Source organism: Cervus elaphus, chromosome 5 (assembly GCF_910594005.1).
Source record: "Cervus elaphus chromosome 5, mCerEla1.1, whole genome shotgun sequence".
NCBI classification, from domain to species: domain Eukaryota; kingdom Metazoa; phylum Chordata; class Mammalia; order Artiodactyla; family Cervidae; genus Cervus; species Cervus elaphus.
This window is the reverse complement of record NC_057819.1, coordinates 102,331,479-102,337,478: the sequence shown is the minus strand read 5'-3', so window position 1 is coordinate 102,337,478 and position 6,000 is coordinate 102,331,479.

Sequence of the window (6,000 nt, the reverse complement as noted above, 5' to 3'; positions counted from 1 at the left end):
AAATGGCAACCCACTCCAGTATTCTTGCCTGGAAAATTCCATGGACAGAGGAGCTTGGTGGGCCACAAAGTCCATGGGGCCACAAAGAGTTGGACATGACTGAGCAAGGATGCACACACATTTTACCTGGCTTCATGTGGAAAACTTCTCTGAGCATGCTAATTTCATTGTCTTCTTCCTGCCTCCAACACTGGATTCCAAGTGACCCCACCTTCCAACAGTGCTTCTAGAAGGGAGGGCAGGCTGTGAGGGGGGACCTGCTTGCACTCCTCTGGCCTCAAGCCCCAGCAGTTCAAATGCCTGTTGCAACTAACATGACTTCCCAACATTCTTTTTTTTTTTTTTAATTTACATTGGCTTTGGTGTTGAACCTTTGTCATATGTTTATTGGCTATTTGATGTCCTCTTTTTAAAAAGTAATTTATTTATTTATTTTTTACTGCACTGGGACTTTGTTGCTTTGCATGGGCTTTCTCTAGTTCAGAGAGCATGGGCTACTCTCTAGTTGGGATGCGTGGGCTCCTCATTGCAGTGGCTTCTCCTGTTATGGAACACAGGCTCTAGGGTGAGTGGGCTTCAGTAATTGTGGTGCAGGGGCTGTGCGGCATGGAGGATCTTCCCAGACCAGGGATCGAACCTGTGTCCCCTGCATTGGCAGGTGCGTTCTTATCCACTGTACCACCATGGAAGTCCTGCAACTTTCTTAATGTGGTCCTCTTATCACTTTGTAAATGGAAGTCTTATCTTTGCCACTCTATTATAATCTACTGAAGGCCAGGACCAACGCCCTTGAAAGCTTTTCTGTAGGCTGGCATTGTGAGAAGCACTCAGTGTTTGTCATCACTTTTGTATCAAGAGGTTGATAAAAATGAGGCTGTTAATTCCATCTCTGGGACTTCATTTGCAATTAAATGAATGGTGATGCCTTGGTTATGGCTTAATTAATAAATTCAATAAACATGAATTAAGGATCTATGATGAGTCAGACACTAAGTACAGGCTCCGCAGAGATGAATGGCAGGACTCTACTCTCAAGATGTTCGTAGTCTAGTAGGAGAGACGAACATGTGCAAACAGATATTTATAATACCATGGGTAATTGCTACAGAATAGGTTTGTTTAAAGGACTGTGAAAACCCAAAGGAGGGAGCAAGAGACTATGCTTGCTGACATGATGGATTATCTTGGTTTTGAAGGATGCAAACAAGATTTCCAAAGGGGTGGGGGGAGCTTTCCAGGCAGAATAACAGAGGGTACAAAGACCCATAAGCACAGTGGAGTGAGAAGCTTCTTTGGAACAACTTGGGCATCTCAGTGTATCTAGGACATGTGTGCTGTGTTGGGGAATGGTGTCAGATCGTGCAAGCCCTTTTGTACCAGCCCAGGGATTGAGACTCTGTGGTACTCACAGAGGGCCAAAGGAGCTTTCCAGACATGTGAGTCAGCGCCACGATCCTGTTCAGAAGACACCCTTTGGTCTCCTTCTGTCTGGAGTGCCAGGAAGGGCTACACAGGAGCCAAGAGAGGCTGAAAGATCAAATGGATTTAGGAAGAGAAGCTGATGGCAGAGGTCGGTTTACAAGGAAGCTCTATTTATTCTCTAACATACTAAGACTACTTTTGGTAGAGAGAACCCATCGACTGTAAGAGGAGGGATGGGAGAAATGGGGAGCCACTAACAAAGAAAGAGGGATTTTTTTTTTTACTGACTTTTTAAAAGGCTTTTCTAAATATATATATATATATATATATATATATATATATATATATATATATATATATATATATGCTTTATTGACTATGCCAAAGCCTTTGACTGTGTGGATCACAATAAACTGGAAAATTCTGAAAGAGATGGGCATACCAGACCACCTGACCTGCCTCTTGAGAAACCTGTATGCAGGTCAGGAAGCAACAATCAGAACTGGACATGGAACAACAGACTGGTTCCAAATAGGAAAAGGATTATGTCAAGGCTGTATATTGTCACCCTGATTATTTAACTTATATGCAGAGTACATCATGAGAAATGCTGGGCTGGAGGAAGCACAAGCTGGAATCAAGATTGTTGGGAGAAATATCAATAACCTCAGATATGGAGATGACATCACCCTTATGGCAGAAAGTGAAGAAGAACTAAAGAGCCTCTTGATGAAAGTGAAAGAGGAGAGTGAAAAAGTTGGCTTAAAGCTCAACATTCAGAAAACTAAGATCATGGCATCCAGTCCCATCACTTCATGGCTAATAGATGGGGAAACAGTGGGAACAGTGACTGACTTTATTTTTCTGGGTTCCAAAATCACTGCAGATGGTGATTGCAGCCATGAAATTAAAAGACGCTTACTCCTTGGAAGGAAAGTTATGACCAACCTAGACAGCACATTAAAAAGCAGAGACATTATTTTTCCAACAAAGGTCCAACTAGTCAAGGCTATGGTTTTTCCAGTGGTCATGTATGGATGTGAGAGTTGGACTCTAAAGAAGGCTGAGTGCTGAAGAATTGATGCTTTTGAACTGTGGTGTTGGAGAAGACTCTGGAGAGTCCCTTGGACTGCAAGGAGATCCAACCAGTCCATCCTAAAGGAGATCAGTCCTGGGTGTTCATTGGAAGGACTGATGTTCAAGCTGAAACTCCAATACTTTGGCCAACTGATGCAAAGAGCTGACTCATTGGAAAAGACCCTGATGCTGGGAAAGACTGAGGGCAGGACGAGAAGGGAATGACAGAGGATGAGATGGTTGGATGGCATCACTGACTGGATGCACATGGGTTTGGGTGGACTCTGGGAGTTTGTGATGGACAGGGAGGCCTGGCGTGCTGCGGTTCATGGGGTCGCAAAGAGTCGGACACGACTGAGTGAGCTGAACTGATGATAGCTATGTCATTCATGATATAGATATTAGTATCAATTAGATTAGTTATAGATTAAGGAAAAAACAATTTAGAGAGTAAATAGCTAAGGACAACTTAGAGCTTTCTCTGTCAACGCTTAACTATCCTGGATGATTTATGGTTAGTTCTGGTCTCCTAGTCTCATGTAGAATTAATCCACATCAAACCTTTTTTGCACCCAGATCAGCAGGCTTGTCCACAGCTGTCTGATGTGTACCCCATTTATCTTGGCAGCTTCCTTCCATCCTGGACATCCTTTCCCTAGCCTTCCTGACAGGGAGACCCTCCCCTGATTCTGCACTGTGAGTGGAGATAGGACGGATAGGATGAAATGTGCCAAGGGGCTTCCCAGGGTGGTGCCACCTTGTCTGAGTCACCAGAATCTGAATTCTCATCCTCAGTTTTGCAAGATCCCCAAAGCCCAATTCCTCAGTGTTCCAAAGTTAATTAAGTTCAGAAAGGCTGAGCTAACAAAATCCTGCCAATTCGTTAATTTACCATGAGAAACATAACGGCCAGAGGGGATAGTCACTTGTGTCCTCCAGACCCAGGGCGCACATTTACTCTGCTTTGGCATTTCCACAAGAAGCCAAATTTCAGCTTGGAAGTTGCATGGTGAGTAAGGAGTCCCAACAACTGGCGATAGACCTATGCTGGAATAATGGACTCTGCTAGAGTTGTCTTTTGCCCCCGTGTCCCCCAAAGGAATTTTCCCACCCAGACACTCAAGCAGCACCGGTCTCCTGATGGCAATTTCCCTGAACTTGTAGATAAAACTTTCAGGAATAACGTTATTTGAGATACTTGTGTTACTGGTGGTGAAATCGGAAAAGGACTGGGCAATAACAGCCTCTGGTTTCAAATCAGATGTTCCCACAGCCTCCTCTTGAGACTTGATTAATTTACTAGAGCAGCTCATGGAACTTGGGGAAATGCTTACATTTCCTAGTTTATTAAAGGGCTTCATAAAGGATGGGCTTCCCAGGTGGCTTAGCAGTAAAGAATCCACCTGCTAGTGCATGAGATACAGGTCCTATCCCTGGGTTGGGAAGACCCACTGGAGAAGGAAATGGAAGCCCACTCCAGTATTCTTGCCTGGGACATGCCATGGATAGAGGAGCCTGGCGGGCTGCAGACCATGGAGTTGCAAAGAGTCGGAAATGACTGAGCGACCAAACAGCAACAACAGCATCATAAAGGATGAAGATGAACAGAGAGATGAGGAGATGCCTAGGGCAAGATCCTGGAGGGTCTCAGGCACAGGAGATCTGTCTCCATAGGGCTGGGGGCTCCCTTCTGGGGTAGACGTATGTGCCAACCTGGAGGCTCCCAAACCCTCTACAGTTGGGATTTTATGGAGGCTTCCTCACAAGAGTACAATCAATTATTAACTCCATTTCCGACCCTTCTCCCCTCTCTGGAGGATGGGGCATGGAGATGGGACTGAAAACCAAAAGTTCCTCATCATGGCTTGGGCTTCCTGGTGACCAGCTCCCAACCAGAAGCCCACCCGAAGTCAATTCCATAGAACAAAAGGCCTCCTAGTGCTCTTATGACTCAGAAATTTACAAGAGTTTTAGGAGTCCATGTGTCAGAGACGAGATAAAAGTAAAATATGAGAATATGAGATGCTCCTAGCATTGTTATCACTTAGCAACTTACAAGGGTTTTAGGAGCTCTGTGAACAGGATCTGGGCAGAGACCAATATGCATATGTTCTGTTATTTTCTATTCTTTCACACAGTCTACTAAGTCAAACTCTAATCTCTTCTGGAAACACCCTCACAGACACACCCAGAAATAATGCTTAGGAAAATATCTGGGGACCTGGTGACCCAGTAAAGTTGATGCAGAAAATGAACCATCACAACATTGAAGGTCGGAGAAAGGTTAAGTAGATTATGGTACCTTCTCAAGAGGCTGTCATGTTCTGTGATGGCCTCTTTTTTTCTTTCTGAAGTTTGCTTTTTCTGGCTCAGTTGGGCCTCACCACACGTCTCACCAGCAGGTAAGCTATAGCTTTCCTTTGTTCAGTTCAGTCTTTACCTTGGGTCTTCCAAACAGGCACTTTTCCTTCTGCCAGCAGAGTGGGATCTGAGAAGAAAGAAGAGAGAAACACGTGTGGTCAGTCTGCACTATTTACTTGGAAGGACATTGCTCTCTAAGTAAAAAATTAAGGTAAGAGTAATAAAAACATGCGCGTATTCCATTCATCCAGGAATTCCACTTAATGTAAGCAAACGATTTAAAAAAAAAAAGGAAGAGCTAAAAATTCCATGGACAGAGGAGTGGGACAGGCTATATAGGCCATGGAATTGCAGAGTCGGACACGATGTGCAACTTTCACTTTCACCACACTGCAAAACCGATGGCATTGCAAAGTCCGGCAATACGGAATCACTGATTTAAAATACAGTGAGTGCATGTAAGACAGTACTGGGTAGCTTAAAAAAATAAGTGATAGGACTGAAATGAATCCTAGAAACATTTTTCTGTTATAATGCTAAGTAAAAAGGCTGGCTACAACTGTGTAAAAATTTATTAGCACAAGAAAAAACAAAGAGATTGAGTATAAAGACAAATTCTAGAAACTGTATATAAGACCTGTGATATCTCGAGTGATGTGTTTCCTTCGGTTCTGAAAAAGTTCTCTAATGTTGTCACACTGGTTTTGCAATTAAAAATAAAGACATGCTACCACCACCGGCCTTTATAACATGGTTATTTTTGTGTACTGAGACACTGAATGAATTACATTTGAAAGTGGCCATTGCATGCCTTCCAGGCTTGGGGTCGGAGGCCAAGGAGGCCGACACCCGTGGCTGGCCTGTCCTCGCCGTGAGAGCGTTTTCCCACCTGCAGGCAGCAGGAGCGTGAGAGACGAGCCCAGCAGACAGTGTGGCTTTGTGCCTGTGAGTCGGTTGTGTCAAAATACATTGTACTTCACGCCCTTTCTGACTCCCAGCCCCGAGAGACACACAGTTCCTTCCTCGCAACTTGCTCAAAGCTTTCTGGTTTTGTTGCTTTGTAAATATGAAACTCATCCCGAAATTTGAAGTTTCTCATGACCTGAGGGACCCCACCAGCTCTGCTCCGAGCATGCACAG